The following is a 19,591-nucleotide window of genomic DNA, read 5'->3' as shown; positions in this document are numbered from 1 at the left end:
ACCAGGCTTGCTGGCAGAGGCAGCTGCCTGTCGGACAGGCCCGTGCCCCATGCTGTGTGGGCCCATCCAAGCTGCGCCCAATCCTCTTGTTCTTTTAATCATACGAACCACTCCCAATTACCAGATTATGGTTTCCGTCCTCTCCTGTGGGACTGGGCAGGCAGCCCTGTCTGATGCATAGACAGACATAGAGACAGACAGACAGACAGACAAACATTGAGACAGACAGACAGGAGGGTAGACAGTTATGCGTCTCCATATTGTCACACGAATGATGAATGATGACGACAGGTTTCATGATCAGTGTCATGCTGTTGCCTAAGGTTTTGCAAGGGTCGCAGTTGTTCAGGGGAATGTCAATGTGGAAGTGGTGTACAGATGGAAGTTGCAAAAATAAATAGCGCGATGGCAGGCGTTCAACCCCTCAACGAACACCCATAATACAAGACATGCATGCTCTGTGCCGAACAATGCTAGTACTTGGAGCGAGCTCAGTGGGTTGTTAAACAGACCATGATGCTTGGATTTCTGCTGAGCTATTTTACGTGTGAGAAAAATGGATTTTCTGTTTTATATAATTTGAGTGGTTTCGTAGGGTTTGGCTGCTTTGCACCCTGAACGCATTACATTCAGACACCTCCCATTTGTTTTCCGTCAATTTGCAGTCTTTTTTTTAAGGTGGCAAGGCTGATAGGTGACTGTAAAACTATTCATTAAAACTCACTCAGATGTATCAAGTAACACTTTTTACCTCACACAATTAATCTTTTCATCATCTTGCGTCACAGGATACTGCTACGTGTAAGAATAGTAATTGTAAAACAATCCTCGGCTGTCTCATCCAGACTTATTCAACCTCTCCAAAACAACTCGCTGTGAGAGAGAAAAAAAGAGAAACATTTCTCTCATGCGTTAACACAAACTCACGGCCTCTTATTTTCCTTGCATGATGTTCCAAATTGGTGCAGCCTCTGTTAATGCGTCTCTCAGCACAGAAGTTTATTCTTTACACGCACACACACACACACACACACACACACACACACACACACACACACAGACGGGAACTAAGACATTAAACGAAAAAAAGTAAAGCAGCCAAATAACACAAAGAAAGGGATGTTTTCAATGTTGGAGTGGACGGGAGCTGGAGAAAGAGAGAGTTGGGGGGAGGGAGGGAGAGAGAGATAGAGAGATTTTTTAATGAACGCTTTTCTTTTGTGAGGGGAGTTATAATACATATTCTGTGGCGAGGTGGGGTAGGGGTATATGAGATGTCCAAGCCAGCAGCTAATTGCAGCGTGAGTGCCCACACCCCTTCAGAAATTTCTCCAGTGGCGGAGCCAAATAGGTCCGGCAGGATAGGGGCCCCCCTGTTTGAGTTGGCTCCGAACCTGAGGGATGTGAGGACAAGGCCAGCGCCATCCCTGAGGTAATTCACGCTCACCGCACTGCCCTGCAACAGCGGTTCCTGTCTGTCCTAGATGGCACAGAGTGAATGCTGGCCACAGCCACACTGTCATAGTTTTTACATGACAGGGCCTTTGTGGACGCCATCTTTCTGAGCTGAGGTGAGATAGTGGGTGCCTGCCATAGACGGCCTCCAGCTATTTGCCGAACAGCCTCCTGTCAAGGCAGTCTGCGATCTAACCCCTACGGAAATTATCAGATTACTCTTAATTCCACCCGTCAGCAATTTGTTTGGGTCCTGTGTCCTTGTTGAGCCGGCGATGAGTTAGGAACAAAGCTCAATCCAGTTGTGGTTTAATAATGAAGACCCCATGTTGTTCTCCATCATCCTCTCTGATGAGAGGCTCTTGAAAAATCCCCGGACTTTTAGCTGTCAGGGATTTGCTCCATAGCGTTGCCTTGTCAAAATGAATTAAGCTTCAGAAGAGATGGGAATAATAGGGCTCTCTGTTTGAGGAGATCAATTAAAAGAAAAAGAAAAGAAAAGAAAAGAAATCATATTTTGCAGCTTGTCATGAAAGCCACACGCGGAAAAGCCGTCACACTCGCAGCCCGCTGTCAGTTTGCGGTTCCCCTGCGTGAGTGACGTGTTCCCAGGAAGGCCAGGTTCCTCAGTGGCTGTTGGAACCGAGGAGTGTGTAACATATGAATATGAGCCATTTTCCCCCCACCACCACACACCACACCACACACTCCACCCCTTGCTTCTCAGTGGGCTGAGCAATATTATTTCTGGCCCCTGGTATCTGAGGCACCTCTACGCATTTTTCAGCAGGTTCTTTCAGCGGTGTAGCAGAGGGGCTGTTTTCATTTCTGTTCCTTTTAAGTCTCTCCCCTTCTAAGAGGCGTTTAATAACTGAGCCACTGTCCTCAGACGTTGAGGGAAATACCCTCCGTGTCCTAAATGTTTCCCTGCAAACAGGCTGTGGTGCTCCACAGGGGGAAAGTAGCATTTTAATTGGTGTTTTATTGTCCGGTACGGTATTTCTAGGAGGCTGATAAATCCGTATCATGCAGTCAGCAGAGTTTTGTCAGGTTTAAATTAACGTGGAAGTTAAATTTTGTTCCAATTTCAAGAGCAAGGAATTGTTTACATTTGTTGGTTTAGGGCTACATCCCCTGCCTTGTACCGTAGCTGCCATTCTTACAAATCAAAACCTTACCTTACTTAGTTTCCACATCTGCACTGCCGCTGCGTGCCAAACACAGGGTTTAATTAGACAACGGCAGGACTTCAGTTTTCCAATTTCCTCATTGCCTTGATATTTCTGTTCTCAGGTATGGAGGGTTTATGTCTGTGTGTGTATGCACATTTGATTCCCCAGCTTCCATTAGGTCCGTGTGTGTGTGAGCAAGTGTATGTGTGTTTGAGAGGGAGAGAGAAAGAGAGAAAGAGAGAGAGAGAGAGAGAGATATATGCTTGTGTTGGTGTGTGACTATTTTATTCACTATCCTTGTTGTGTTTTAGAGAGATCAGATTTTTTTTGTGTGTGTGTGTGAGAGCGTCTCAGCACACACACTGCTGTCATTCAGAGAGTATTTCAAATGCAACCTTCCACTCTGGTGGCTGTTAGTCCAAAAAGCAGGGAAATGAAAATGGTAGGAGGTTGAGAAAGCAGTTGGCATGCAGCACAGAGTAAAACTCTGGACAATATTCCTGCTTCATGCTTGAAAATCAATAAGCAGGCCCAGCGCTGCACGCAAGACCCCACACATCGCCACAGAGTCTGCAGCCCACCAGGGACCCTGGGGTAGTAATAACGTGTTGACTCAGAGGCGAGGGAAGAGAGAGAGTGTGAGAGTGTGTGTGTGTGTGTGTGTGCATGTGTGTGTGTGTGTGTGAGAGAGAGAAATAGAGGGAGATGGTAGGCAATTGTAGATGCATAAAAAAGTTTTGAATGTGATGCATGTTAACAAGGTCACAGTGAAAAGAACGTTTACAAATGGTTAGATCAAAGTTGATGCAAATTCTTACTGTGTATCTGCCCTTTTTTCTCCCTCTCTGCCTTCTCTCACTGAACATAGACACACACTTGCGTGTACACACACACACACTAACACACGCACACACATACACACACACACACTCACACACGAATGCACGCACGCACACACACACATACAAACGCACGCACACACACACACACACACACACACACACACACACACACACACACATACGAACGCACGCACACACACACACACACACACACACACACTCACACACGCATTCACGCACGCACACACACACACATACGAACGCACGCACACACACACACACACACACACACACATGCGAACGCACGCACACACACACACACACACACACACACATTCTCACTCACACTCAGGTCTGATTTGGCCTTTAAACTGGGGTCAGAAAGCATATAATAACAACAAGTCCAGAAAAGATAAACACCTGTGTCTGCATCCAAGGATCTTGCCTGAATTACTTTTTTTTAGCGCCACTGTGTAAACACCTCCCAAGGGCTCGTTTGCAAAAATAAAGAAATGAATCGAGGAGCATTTCGTGACCCCCTAATGCATGAGAGATTTCCTCAAAGCCCCGTCGCCTGCTTGTTCTAACAGTGCAATTCAAATAGATGTGAAATAGATACACATTACATGTTTAAAAAATAATGTTTTTATTTCTTTCTGTATTTCATTCTGTACTACTGTTTATGCCCCATTTATGCTTCCTGTAACCACAAATCAAATGAAGTCACAGATTGAAAAGTATAGAGTGCATCAGCACAGGCCATGCTTCAAATAAAGGTGTTGGCAATCTATTAAGGCAGTAGTTGATGCCTTCATAGCCTCTGCCCGTTGCCAGATTATTTATAGTAAGCGAATGGGCACAGTGAAACCACCATCGTCTACCACTTTTTGACACCCCTAATTTCACTCGCCCAGTGTTTATGCACAACTGGTACTTTCCCTCTTTGTCTGCTGTAAGAGATGGATGATATGGACGGTGGTTTGGAGTCAGAAGTCAGATTTTCATTTAGAAAACCAAAGTTATATGTGTGTATATTTTCTCGGTGTACTTCAGATCAATTCATCACACCAGTGGTGACTTCACTGTAGATGGACGGGGATTCATTAGCCGTAATGACTTTCCCAATCAGACTGTTGTGGGAGCAAGGCCTAGACACCAGTAACCATAACTCTGACATCGATTCTTGGTGGTAAAATGATACACCTTAAATTGGAATAATTTGATTAATTACTTTTTTCAAAATGGAAAAAAGAACTTGTTTAGGAGAGCATTCTTCCTTGTGTAACGGTAGGGAAGGCACATATCACTGCCATTATGTCACCTCTACAATGACACATGCATAAAGTGCATAATATGCTAACAGATATATAGATATTTTTAAGATGGCTATAGTTGTACCACGGTGATGTTTCACAATAACTGATGGATTGCTGGTGCTTGCTTGGTGGACCTCTGGAATATTTATATATGTTTGCTCACAGCTGTATGTGTTGTTTCTCCCTTGAAAGATTTAAAAATGAGGCTGCCTTATTCACTTTCATTTAGGATATTGGGAGACTGCTGCATTTCCCTTGGCCTTCAGTTTTAATAAAGCATTGTGCTTTTCCAAGGATTGGATAGGTGGGTGGTGGATTGCCTGATTGACAGACCCACCAGGATTTGAACTTGTGTTATCCACTCTGTAGTGGGTGATTGTATCAAGGTCATGGACGAACGAACAAACACACACTCTGACACACACACTCTGACACACACACACAGACGCACATACACACACATCTCTCACTCAGGGCCAGGGTAGGTGATGTCAGCTCTTGCCCCGGGCGCTGTTTTTGGTTCACAGAGAGCAGTGATCCACTCAGCGTGCTGGAGCAGTTATAGCAAACGGCCCTGGATGAGTGTGAGATCAGCAGCTTGCACTGATTCCCTCACTTGTACTCTACATTACCAGATGGTGTGTGTGTGTGTGTGTGTGTGTGTGTGTGTGTGTGTGTGTGTGTGTGTGTGTGTATCTGCACCAGTGAGGGAGAGAGAGAGAGTGTGTGTGTGTGTGTGTGTGTGTGTGTGTGTGTGTGTGTGTGTGCTTCTGTGTCTTGTATCAGCACCACCGAGAGTGTCATGTGTTTCTGCCACATGAGCACGTGGTGTGGTGTTTGCGTGTTGATTAGGCATGCTGATGTTAGCATGGTGCAGAACCACTCCATCAAAGAGATCGGGGCGAATATGAGCCCTCAGTGGGAGCGCTCACAGGCACACCAGACCAGATTTGGCAGTCACAGCAAGCGAGGGCTCTCTCCACTCCCCTCCCCACTTCCCCCCCTCCCCTCCTCCCCCCTCATCTCTCCTTCTCGTCTCCTCTTCTCCAAGGTTAGATGTAATACATTTTGGACTCTGTGGTCAAATCCTAAGCCCAGTATTTCACTTCAATTAATCACCATCCAAAACGTCTGATTTCTTGGACTGCTCTGTAACGGCTCAGGCCTGGATGGGCTCATTTCCTTGCGAGTCTCTTGTTACCCCCGGTGCTTGTAATTAGCAAGACTTTCCCACTCTGTGGAGCAGATAAGAGACTGATCCCTAGCATCTCACTGTGTGTGTATGTGTGTTTGTGTATGTATATGTGTGTGTGTGTGTGTGTGTGTGTGTGTGTGTGTGTGTGTGTGTGTGTGTGTGTGTGCGTGTGCATACAAATTTGCCCTTATGATTCTCTGTGGTGTGTGTGTGTGTGTGTGTGTGTGTGTGTGTGTGTGTGTGTGTGAGAGAGAGAGAGAGAGAGAGAATGTGTTTGTGTGTGAGGGTGTGATGACTAAGATTGGCATGCAAGACAAGGTGGGTCAGGGATAGAATAATGAAGGTCATTAGCAAGGCTCTGGTGTTGTGTGGTTCAGTGTATTGGGGGGCTTGCATCTGGGAGGGGAGTATTTGTAATGTAGAACGGTTTCTATTTCACATTCCTATTTATGGCCCTGGCTATTGTGTGGAAAATTGTAAGAGATATTAGTGGTTTACAAGTTGCTGAATCATTTCAGCATTTATCTGGGGGTCAGAAATTCAAGTTGAAGTGCTTCCCCACCAACATTGCAACATGTAACTGTCAAATAAAATGTACAAACAAAGCCAGCTACATAGAAGAGACAGACTACATAGAACTCACAGAGAGTTTTGTGAACGGCTAAGTGCAGAAAAAGCCCCCAATCGTCCCATTTAAGCTTTTACTGGCCTCGCTTTATGGGCACCTCCAGCTTTTGGGTGGTGTGGCAAGAGGCCGCAGCCTGCGACACGCCCGTGTGTCTTTTCTCCAAGCTGACCGCCATTTGGAAGTCATCACATGCGGCCGTTTGATCTGGGGATCACACAGGGAGACAGGGCAGGGTGGGAGATGAGTCTGTAATGGGTTTCTCAGCCTGTCAATTTCCTTTGTTTTGGTGCCACCCAAGGTTAATTGGGTGTCTTGAGATGTCACAGCTGATAAGAGAGAGCCGTTGTTATGTGTTTGGGACGGCAGCAAAGTGACTCGGTTACCAAGTTTGAACTCTGATGTTGAAATTCCTGCTAGGAGGATTATGTTCATCGATTTTAATTAAAGATTTCTGAAGCCCAATTGAGTAGTAGGCACTGCATCTGGACTGCATAGACATACGACTGTCACACACATTGCAGGGTACTGTGAGACAGCCTGGCTTACTGAAAAGGAGGAATTCAAGGCGTGGAATTTCCTCCAGTAGAGTGCTCACTGAGAGAACTTTAGGCAGCCTTTGGCATCTCTTTGCATTGCTAGAACAGAAACCCATTCTGTGGTTTATTTCACTGTGGTTTTGCACTGCACAGCGTGAACACATAATCAAGTCTTGGAACTTCAAAATGAAACCAATTAACATTATGTTAGGGAATTTCTGATGTGTATGCCTTTAAGATAATTTTCTTGGAGACTCTATTTTGATTCATTCTTTTGAAATTGCCATCTCATTTGTAACCAGATTTATCTTAATTTGATTGATTATTGGATTCAAAAGTCATAATGATTTTGAGATTGAAATTAGTTGTTGTGAAGTATTTCCATGCGATAGTATTTGATTTTTACGTTTCACTCTTTGACTGTTAAATTTGATTTGTTATAATTGGTTATGAATAACGTTAACATTTGTGGACACAACAGCAGCCTAGTGTGATCCTGCTGCAGTCCTGTTCATTTTTCAAAGGTGTCTGGTATATATACCAGGCCAAGGCTTCCTCCCAGCGTGTGCGGCCATCTTGAAAATCAATGTTTGCATGACCCCCGAACCCTCCCATTTCCTTGCCAAGTGCCTTTTTTTTCCCCAGCCTGGCCCGTTCCTGACGACAACAAAAGATTTTTCTTCAGCTCTCCCTCTCCCATGTTTCTTTGCTCACTGTAAAAGTTTCAGGGTTAAAGCTTTTAACAAGCTAATATTACTACGGGGAACAGTAACTGAAATTAGCGCTTGATTCCCTTTGTGTGAGTGGGCTCTTAATGGCATCGTGAAACCAGATGTGGGCCTGCGTCTTGGGGCAGTCGGGCCCAGAGTGGGGCCTGCCCACACCGTGTGAGCCTAGCTGTGGGCTGGCAGCGCTGAGCAAATGAGCAATGGCCCACAGAAATACATTTCCAATAAACTATCATTAAGGTCCACTTGCATCTCTGCCACAGGCTTTTAATGCCCATGAATCCTCGTTGGAATCCGGGCGGCCTGATTCACTGGAGGTTTGTTTTGGCCCCGCGCGTCCCATCGCTATGGGCTGCAGATGTTCACGGTCTGTGTGCATTTCCCAATTAAAACATTAATCCAAATCAGTTAAAATGATGGTACTGGGAGGCGAGGAGGACGCCCAAGAAGTTCTCCCTTCCCTCCCTCGCTCCTGCTACATCTGCTGCCTCGATAACTAACCCCCCCCCCCCCCCAACTCACATGCGCACATACATAGACATGCACATAGAGGCACAGTAACACACACACACACACACCCACACACAGGCTCACAGATTTTGTCCGTACATCATTTCACCTAAACATACCTAGTTCTTGCTCCAGTTTTTGCTCTCTCTCACATTCACATTTATATACAAACACACACGCACACGCATGCATGCGCGCGCACATGCGCACACACACACACACACACACACACACACACACACACACACACACACACACACCACACACACACACACACACACACACAACACACACACACACACACACCACACACACACCACACACACACACACACACACACACAACACACACACACACACACACCACACACACACACACACACACACACACACCACACACACACACACACACACACACACACACACACACACACACACACACCACACACACACACACACCACACACACACACACACACACACACACACACACACAGAGAGAGAGAGATCGCTCACCCAGCATTCCTGCTCTCTCATCAAAGTGGTGTTTGGTAAATGTGGAAAGTCTGAATGTGAGCAGCGCGAAGATGGAGGATTTACTCTGAGGTCAGCCTCTCTCTCTCTCTCTCCTTCCACGTTTCATTTTTCCACCATTAGCTCTACGCCAAATGTGTTGTTTACTTTGCTCTGCGGTGGGTGCTGAAGCTCCGCTCCCCGTGCACCAGCCCATGCAGTGGGACGTGTTGCTTGAGAAGTGCGAGAAATCCGTCGGGAACCGAACGAAATGGTCTTGTCCAGGTGAACGTCTGTGCTATTTTCGCACACACCTTTTAGTGTCTTTTACAGGTGTTTACCCAAAGAGAGATGGACTAAGGTATTATCAGGAGGAGGTGAAGAAAGAGAGATGGACTAAGCCAGGTATCATCAGGAGGAGGTGGAGAAGTAGGGAATAAGCTTAGCATAAACAGAGCTAGCATGGCCCGGGCAGTGGTTATATGGCAGGCTAAATGCTAAACATCCTCTGGCCACTGCCACTAACTCTTCATGTGTACAAACACATGACTGGACTCCTGCACGACATGGGGGAACAGGCCAAGAACACCTGCGCCTCCCAGGAGGCTTGAGTTTCCTCCGAAGACCTCCGCTTAGGCGCGCCAAAACCTACACAGACAACAGTATCCCCACACACACTCTAAACATTCTATTTATAGGCCATGAAAACAACTGCCGCCATGTCTTAGCAATTGGCCTGATAAAGCAAAATAAACAAGACACAAAAAAAACAAGGGATAGGCTCCATATGGTGTAGTGTGTGCGGCTGATACAACTGAGGACACAGTGGCGGTGCGCTCTATCGACCTGGTGCTCCGCCCGATCTGAAAACATTTATCAGTAATCCGCTGTCATAACACACAGCTGTATGAAATTCAGTTCTTCGTCCTGAAATGTGTTCATAGTCTCTTTCTTAGTCTGCTGGTTTATGTATATGCACATGATATATATGTACATGATTATTAGTGTGTGTGTGTCTGTGTGTGTGTCTGTGTGTGTGTGTGTGTGTGTGTGTGTGTGCGTGTGTGTGTGTGTTTTCCTGAATTGTTACAAAGCTGAATCTCACAGTAGCTTACTCTGTCTAGTTGTGTGTAGGCCTACATTTTACACAGCACGTTATAATTTCTGGAGGCCTTCCTTGCCATAGTTGTTCATACACGGCGGAAGATCTTTTAGACAAAAAAATCCTTGCGGTCCCCCACAGTGAAAGATAAGTCCTCAAAGGTAGAGAGGGAGAGAGGGGAAGAAAGCAGGGGGGTGCAGGGCCAGCTGCACAGGCATTGTAAGATGGTGATAAGGAGGGCGACTGGAATGGACCTGGGCTCGTTGAAAAACTCCAGTTATTTCATGTCCATTGTTGCAGAGAGGCAGGTTCCTGAGCCAGGTCCGGCAGGAAGTCCAGAGTAAGGTGAAGGCTGAAATGGCCATTAATTACTCTGGTTAGGTCATAAAGCACCTGTCCAGGGAGCCGGAGGTCACAGCAGAGGAAGATATGTATTTACACACACATGTGAAGTGAAGTTACAGTGAACTGTGAGATCAGTAAAACAAGTATTTTGGGGTAATGAACATCTTAAAATGTACAGTTGAAATAATCAGTTTGTTTCTACATGTTTTACATCATGCTATATACAAGCTTAAATGTTTTTGCAAAAATATTTCTGCTTCTGAAACTCGACCGTTCATATTTAAAAAGTTTTATTTTTCTACAGATGAAACATATGGTAGAAAAAAAGGTATCTACGGCACATAAGAAAACTGTTGAGAAAATGAATAACTTTCGACAGCTATAGTCATGGAGAATATTAGGCATGTACGAGACATACTGAAAATGTTGTAAGGGAGTTAGAAAATACATTATTAGTGTATGTGTACATCATTCCATGCACATGAAAAATGTTACTAAAAATAAAAAGCAGATTACACATATATGTACGCTATGACATACTTTAAAACTAATTCATATTTTAGCTTTGTGAAATACGTCCCTCATATTTTCATTTGAGTGGTTTTATTTGGGTAAAATGGAAATAGTGGGTGCTTAGATAATGGGTGATACAATATAATTGCAAAAACTCTAATTATGTAAATTAAAGGAGGCAAGAAAATGTAGAATGCCAAAGGTTTATAATTTCACATTGAAGACATACCATTATTTATAACAAATAATACTTGTTTCATTGCATACAATTGCCAGTTATAACAATTATTAAGTTTTATTAAAAAAAAAAAAACTTCCCGTATGCAATTGGGGATTGATCTTCATCAATATGATTATATTTTATTTGCTTACTTCTTAAATATCACATATATTACCTTTGCCACCACGAGTCCAATTTGAATCTTAGTTTTGTTACCGAACTTGCCGCATGCGCTCACATTCATTTGTGTGAAAAAACTCCTGTTTGATGGATTTCTTCATCGTAAACAAAAGAGAAGGGATTCACGATTTTAAAAACTAAAGTTCCTGACAGATTTATATTTATGCTCTCAGCTAGTGGAAAACAAGTCGATCTGTCTGTGCTGATTCGCCTTGCTCTGTATTTACTGCCGACATAGACACACAAGTCATTTGCGGCACTTTAACAGCCTCTGGTAGCTGTGCATTGATGATGATGCCGTCTCGAATCTTGGGTGCTATTCCTCTGTCCTCCCTGTGTCCCTGCCTTAACTTAAAAGTGCAGGGATGATATTATTATTTATGTCTCGCATTTAGCTTTTTATTGTTTCCATAGTGCTTTATCCCCCCAATACTCATCATATGGCGACCTGCTTTTTATACACAGTAGTTTATGCTCGTACAGTATTCATTCATCACTGTGGGATCACTCGGCACTCTGAGTAACAGAGCGGTAAATGCAAAAGGTATCAATCGATCTCACTCATCAAAGTAAGTAAGCTAAAAAAAGGAAGAATTGAAAAATATGTAATTCGAGTATACACTGAGTATGATGTTTAAAACAATTAAAAAGTCATGGTGAATGTTTACTGACTGGATCATTTAATACGGAAACTACTAGACTGACATTCATTTGAAAATCCACAGAGTGATAAAGGCTAGGAATCGTTTATAACGGTCTTTCTACAACTCCTTCCTGAGATTGACATTTTCCCGTAAGGACTCTCTGGCCTCAGTGTTGTGTTGTGTGAAGCACACTATGTGGTTTTTGCCAACCTCAGTGTCCCCTGTTTTATTAAAATCCACATGAGGCCTATTATGTAACACTACATGCAATTTGGCCTCCTAAGTATAGAAATGTTGCCATCTAAGTCATATGCAGGGCATGCAAAGGACACCTGCCATTGTCCTACAGACACAAATCTATATTTAGCAGCGGTTTATGGCGCTCACACCTCACAATATGCCATGCACACCAAGCCCTCTGCTGCTATCTTTTAGTAGCAGACTATAAAAAACGAATAGCAAAAACAACAGTGTGTGAGTTAGAGAGAGAGAAGGAGAAGGCGGAGGAGGAGAAGGAGGAGGAGAGGGAGCGAATGCAGCTTATGGATCCCAGCAGTTCTCTCTCTCTCTCTCTCTCTTGCTCTCTCGCTCTCTCGCTCTCTGGGGTTCGGGTCAGATGGAGAGCTTGGCAGTGGCGTTGGCGGGCAGCATTTTTCTCTGTCAGGCCACAGGAGTCGGTACAAAGAAGCCAGCTGTCGGGCCTCATGGAACCTGGCCTCTAATTAAAACAGTGGAAAATTAGATAACTCCACAAATTCATCACTGCCGTTGTTGGCCGTCAGGGCCTGCTCGGGGTGCTGCCACCCACCTTTTGTTTACACCAGGGAGATTTGGCCCTTCTGTGCTGTGTGTTTTTATAGTTTTGGGCTGATTTTTCTAATGGGGGTCTCTCCCTGCAGTCCCCCGACATTGCTCATTTCTCTCGATCCGCCGCACCCCAACCCACTCCGCTCCTCTCCTCCCGCCCACCACCCCACCCCTCGAATCGAACCCCTCCCTCTCCCCAGTGCTTCTAATGGAGTCGACAGAGGCAGAGCGTAACCCCTCCGCCTTCCCTCACCTTCAACCACCACACACACACACACACACACACACACACACACACACACACACACACACACACACACTTGCCTGCACTCTCTTCCAGCCCGCCTCGTTAGCCCCTCATTTATTAGGCTCTAATGGAGAATGTGAGTGCCGTGATGTCATGCGCTGGCGTGCGGAGTCAACATGTCCTCGTCTCTTTTCCCCTCTCAGCTCATATCATTATTCTGAGCGTCTCCGTCTGGTCCCGTCGGCTGCTGAGGCCCTTCGAGGGCCACGCAGAGCTTTCCAGAAACGGAGAGAGGGCTACATCGCTCTTTCTCTCTCTCTCTCTCTCTTTTCTCTTCGGGTTTTTTTGGGTGCTGCGTGCCATTCATAGTTTCTGATCAAGGTCAGAAAGATGCTGTGGTTATGGAGCTCTGGCTAGGCTGCGGTCAGCCTCACATTTACCCACCGACCGGTTGGATATTACCCACACGCCCAACAGAACAATCGCGTTTATTTTGACAGCTGCCATTTACAAAAATGAAAAGAAAAGGTGCAATTTAAAATCAAAAGGGAAAAAGAGAGAAAAAAAGAGTACTTGGTTTCACGGTGTCTAACATTCTATCCTGCTACTCTGTTGTATAAATACAGATCTTTCCTCTTTTTGCCAGTCACTTATAATGACTTCTCTCAAAGCCTTTCCCACAAAGAGATCATGCAGCGAAGGCATTTACATGACTAATTCTACCAGATTGGGCTCTTGTGCTCAAGGTCCAAATGCTTGATGAGCTATTCCCATGGTAGTAAGAAAGGAGACTCATGGATGAGTGAACATGTGGGACATGATGCAGCAGTTTATCTGTTCATAGGTTACTGTAGTGCCTCTGGCATTCGGCGGCAGTTGCGCTGGGCCGTCGGGAGCAGTTACTGGCCCGAGTCGCCATGCTCGGGACGCCACCGTAAGCCGCTCCTGGGGCTCTGGGCTCTGGGCTCTCCCCGTCCCCCTCGGCCTCTGCTTCATGGGGGGTCTGACCTGGAGGCCACTCTTCCCTCCGCAGGGAGGCAGCTCCATGTAAACAAAGCGCAGGGTTGATCCTGTCGTCCCCAGTCAGCCAGCCAGCCAGCGTGCATCCAGGCAGGGGCCTGCTGCGAGGCTCCGCCAAGCCACAGAGAGCTGCAGAGGCCTGGGCTGGGCCACGCCAGGAGAGGCTGGGGTGGGCCGGCCTGGGTGGAGCATCGCTGGGAATGGTTTTCATCTGATGTCTCACTTTGTCACTCTCTTTGTTTTTTCCCAGTGTCAGTGTACTTCGCTCTCTCGCTCTCTTTCTCTCTCTTTCTCTCTCTTCCTCCCAGCATTAATGTCACTATGCTTCTCTCTCTCTCTCTCTCTCTCTCTCTCTCTCTCTCTCTCTCTCTCTCTCTCTCTCTGTCTTTCTGTCTTTCCCAACCTCTCTTTCTCTGGGGAACACATCTATTCCCAAGCCTTGTTGTGATTGCTGCCGTAGTGCCTCAAAATGATTCCGACAATTTATCACAATCAGTGTTTTTTGGCAGGTTCTTTTTTTAAGTTGGCTTCATAAACAGTGTCATTAAAAATTTTGCATAATCAAAGTTTTAAAATGGAGCATGCAATACTGCAGGTCACATTTGTATTGTTGCCACAAAATTGACTTTGGGTGGGTAGAATTATTTTCATATAAATGAATATGAACATTGACTAGCTATTTGCTTCTTCCCATGTAAGTAAGAAAGACACTCATGGATGAGTTAACGTGTGGGGTATGATGCAGCACTTTATCTGTGCATAAGTGACTGTAGTGTGTATAGCGCTGGGCTGCCAAACTTTTTGCCTTTTTTGATAATTGGGCCTAACCTTTATGATGGGGAAATACTCTTTGCTTGCTTGGACCTTAAGACCACATCCAAAATAAGTTACGCCTTAATCTTTTAAGCATTTAAATCTGATGTACAGCATATTAGATATTATATAATTCACCAACTCTAGTCTGCAAACAGTGGATTGCACAGGATGCAGTATGGTTTGCATGTGTATGAGTGACTTCATTATGATCTGGAGTTTGGTAGCACGCTGGAGAATTTGAGGGTCTGTGAAAAGAATGAATGTTTCTGTGAGAGTATGATAGAGAAAGATCAAGCATGAATTACTGCCTATACGGCTTCTCATAGAGGGGTAGCAAAATTTACATCAGCAAACCCGACCTGTCATTATCTTGATATTGTATGCTCTCACTGCCCTGCACACGTCCACTCCATCATGCTGTCAGAGGGACTGTTCCGACACCAACAGATGTCAAATTGCTCTGAAATTAGACCAATCTTCCCCCCCTTGCTGTGTGGCATGGCGTGTTTTCCTAAAGAGTGGGGTTGGCAGACAGTTCTTTTGATTTTAGCAAGATGACACCATCAATCAGGCTCCCGCCCCACAAACCCACCCCTGCAGATCTTTATTTTATTTTTTTTCCTCCTCTAACTCATCTCTACATCCATACCCACTTTACACATTACACTCTCTTACTTCTGTGATCTTGGTCCCCCACTTTGGGTTTTGTGATATTTCCTCGACCTATTGTCAGTCTCAATCAGCGTGAATAGTGGTCACTCAAGCACTGTGCGTCCTCAAAATAAAATGGTGGGAAATAAACATGGTGGAGAGATCAAGAGCGTTTCACACCAGGAATAAATATTTGCAAGAATGTGGCTGTAACACGTGGGACACACATGGTGAAGAGGGAGAAAGCCGCGGCCACCACTACAATCGGCACTTTCTGTGATTTCTCTCTCTCTCTCTCCCTCTCTCTCTCTCTGACACACACACACACACACACACACACACACACACACAATGGAAGTTGGGGAATCAAATGTGCTTTTCTGCTTCTTGCTGTTTCCGAAGAACAGTTTGAAAGTAATATCTAGTTTTATGATGTTTCAGTATTTCACTGTTTTTGTATGTTTTAATTAGACCTTATATCTTAGTATATAGTAGTATATTGTAGAACTCAAGTGCTGAATAAACACATGTTTATATTTTATATATGGACAGATGTTTCAAAGGTCTTGTTAAGAAATATAACCTATCATTCAATACCCTTGTAGGGCAATATTTTATGTCTGACAAATTCAATATTAAATGCCTCATTTGGGCAGTTATGCTGGAATGCAATGAGAGTAATGCAGTCCAAGTGCTTTACACTTGGCAAGAGCAATGAAGGTGCCTGGCCATAGTTACCATTAATTTCTACATAAATTCTGATGCCCAATATCCCATGGGTTAAGCCTAGTCTAAAAGCTTTTTTTGCCATAGATTTTAATTGAAATGTTCTTTTAGTCTAGAACTAGGCTTAATCCATGTACAGAAAACCGTCCCTGAGTATTTTCTTGTCCCCTAATTGAATAATAGTAGTTCCTAGGAGTGCAATTCTTAATCCTTTTTGATAACACTGAAGGGCAACGGCTGGCTTAAATACTCTGGACATCTAGTGAGAGTCACTAAACAGCCCTGTGTGTTTTGGTTTGTGAAGCGTGTCCCTTTCATGGGTGACGAGTGATAAGGCCTGCCCAGTGTGTCGACAGGGTGTTAAACTCTTATCTCCAGCCCTGAGAGTGATGGAGTGGACCAATAGACACTCCTTGTGTGTGTGTGTGTGTGTGTGTGTGTGTATATACGTGTGTTTGTGTCTGTGTGTGTGTGTTTACGTGTTACGTGTTTTTGTTTATAAGTGTATATCACCCTGTGTGTGTGTGTGTGTGTGTGTGTGTGTGTGTGTGTGTGAGAGAGAGAGAGAGATAGAGAGAGAGCGTGTATGTGCATGTGTCTGCGTGTATGTGTACGTGTGTGAGTGCGTGTGTGTGAGAGAGAGAGAGATAGAGAGAGAGAGTGTATGTGCATGTGTGTGCGTGTGTGTTGGTATGTATGTAGGTACGTGTGGGCCTTGAGCGGAGTAATCCTGTTTGCATTAGACAGAGATTCCAGCTGCCACACTTGAGCGCTAAACTTTAGTGCTGCCTTATAAGGTCGTGAGAAGCTGCCGGGTGCATTGGGACCTGACAGAAGGACAAACTGGCTTGACACACAGCACACACCCTGCCTGGGTGGTGCACCCGTCTCTCACTCCCCCTGTACGCCTGGCTCCCTCCCTGGCTTATTTCACCAGTCTCTTACGTCTTACTCACGTCTGTGTGTGTGTGTGTGTGTGTGTGTGTGTGTGTGTGTGTGTGTGTGTGTGTGTGTGTGTGTGTGTGTGTGTGTGTGTGTGTGTGTGTGTGTGTGTGTGTGTTTGAATCTTCTTTTCTCTCTCTATTAGCTTTGTTACTTTGTGTATGGACTTCCATTTACCCTTCTCACTGTTTCTCTTTCAGTCTATGTCTCTCTATTTCTTTCTCTCTCCACCTCTCTCTTTCTCTCATACTCTCTCTTTCTGCCATACTCTCTTTCTCTCATACTCTCTCTTTCTCTCATACTCTCTCTTTCTGCCATACTCTCTTTCTCTCATACTCTCTCTTTCTGCCATACTCTCTCTTTCTCTCATACTCTCTCTTTCTCTCATACTCTCTCTTTCTCTCTTACCAAATGGTTCCCATCACCACTGAGACACATGCTGTAGCCCAGAATAGCATGCTGTCTCAGTCATCCGTGGGGACCCCAGCCAACCTTCACAAGTTAGCTCTGTATGCTGTTATACCGCCACATAGTGTGCTTTTACTTTGCACTTGCAAAGTTATGACATGACACACTGTTCTCCTAATTTAATTGAATGAATTTCAAATAATAAACGACGTGTGTGTCGTGGCCAACTTTTCAGTACCGACGATTACAGACACACATAGAATTCATGCTTACGGTCACCTGTTCATTATCAGAGAGTCAGGAAAATGAGATTTCTGGAGGCTGTTGTTTATCAAACCTGGATGGAAAAGAACTCTGACCAAACTGGGTTCTTCCAAAATGGATTCTCAGATCTGGAAAAAAAGCGTTGCAATCCAGGCCAGCTCTACTTGCTCAAGTTCAAGGACTGAACTGTGTGACCACTCCAAATAATGTATCATACACTATAGCCTTGCCAGCAGATGTTGCTACCTTGTTTTTTAGACTTTCCTGAATTTAAAGGGTTTATAAGACATGTAATTGTAATATTTTTAAAATAGAAATATATTCAACCACTGATACCATTTATGGTAGCATAGCAGACCTCATCTGTTACAAGATGTGTTAAGTACACATATCCCAGTTACTACATATTTTGTACATTAAGTAGTCATATAATGATACTAATAATTATGTAGTTATCATTCGGTGAACCAAAGCAGAGTTCATTGTTGTCACTAGTTACAGATGATCTAACATGCCCCAGTTCTAAAAATAAAGTGAAATCTACACAATGAAAGAAAAGTAGCCTGAAAGCTACAAAGACTTGGAGAGCATCAGCATTTTACAAGAGTAATAAACAAGAGTTTAGTGGTGAAATGCGAAACCAAAAATAAACTAGATGTTAATTAGATGTCCTAAGTTCACGCGTTAATAGCATAGTAGACATGGTCTTGTACCTCAAAAATCATTAGTAATAGAAAGACTGAAAGAACTACAGAAGGGATGAAAGGAGGTTAAATTCACGAAGACGATGAGAAAGGAGATGGATAGATGGGGGGGGGGGGGGTCTGGCAGAGTTGTGGTGAGGTTCTAATGAAAGCATGGCAGGCTTTGTTATGCCCTAGCAACACATTTTTCTACCCCTGGATCCCAGAGAGAGAGAGCGCGCGTGAGAGAGGGGGAGAGAGAGCTGAATTAGAGTGTTTACATTGCAGGCACTTTTCTGCTTACTCTGGGTTCAGATAAGGATTTCCTCCTAATGCAGATCTAATACCCCAGGCCGGCTGACAGTGCAGGTGATTGGGCTTGATTTAGGGAAGTGTAAAGCACTTGGACTGCATTACTCTCATTGGAGTAATCCGTACAGGCTTGTCACCACCTCGCTCCTCCAAGCTGCCAGATGTTTCTGTCTTCTTCACTTGCACCTTGGACGCGGCCCTGTGCAGAGCGGGATTATGTGTTAGTGAGAGTGAGAGGAGTTCACATGCCAGGGGCCCCGTGATGGGGCATAGCATAACCTGGACTTGGATCATGGCCGCCCTCTCTGTTATTCAGCAGAGTGAGTCATAAAAGTCATACAAAGCCATCCAATGTTAAAAGTCATACAAAGCCATCCACCATTGTCTGTTTTTGTAAGTGTCTTATAGGTACGAAGATATGTGTACATTTTTTTTTTTCTACATTTGTTGTGAGTTAGATCGGCAGGGCAATGAGAAGTTCATAATGAGCGAAAAGGGAGGATTGGCATACGTCCACCCTGGAGTCGTTCGCAGGAATGGACTCATCCTCTTCATGTGGAGAACACACAGCGTGTTGCGAGGAAAACAGCTCTCGCTAATTCAGCACATTTTGAAAGCGGCCTTAATCACGGTCAAAATCAAAGTGTGTGTGTGTGTGTGTGTGTGTGTGTGTGTGTGTGTGTGTGAGAGGGGTGAAAGGCGGAGGGGTGGGGGTGGCTTAGGCAAGCTGTGTTCATTTTCCACAGAAATGCAGCTTTATCATGGGTTGTTTGACATTGGTAGTGGGATGGAGTACGCTGGTTGAGAATGAAAAGTGT

General features: G+C 44.7%; 1 long non-coding RNA gene across 1 annotated transcript in view; it reads left to right on the top strand.

The window, feature by feature from the left end:
• Window positions 1–19,591, top strand: part of LOC121681582 — a 61,914-nt gene that overhangs the window by 1,626 nt on the left and 40,697 nt on the right. The gene's annotated exons all lie outside the window — the stretch shown is intronic.

Source organism: Alosa sapidissima, chromosome 14 (assembly GCF_018492685.1).
Source record: "Alosa sapidissima isolate fAloSap1 chromosome 14, fAloSap1.pri, whole genome shotgun sequence".
In the NCBI taxonomy this organism is placed as follows: Eukaryota; Metazoa; Chordata; class Actinopteri; order Clupeiformes; family Clupeidae; genus Alosa; species Alosa sapidissima.
The sequence above is the reverse complement of the archived record's forward strand: the minus strand, read 5'-3'. Positions and strand labels throughout refer to the sequence as shown.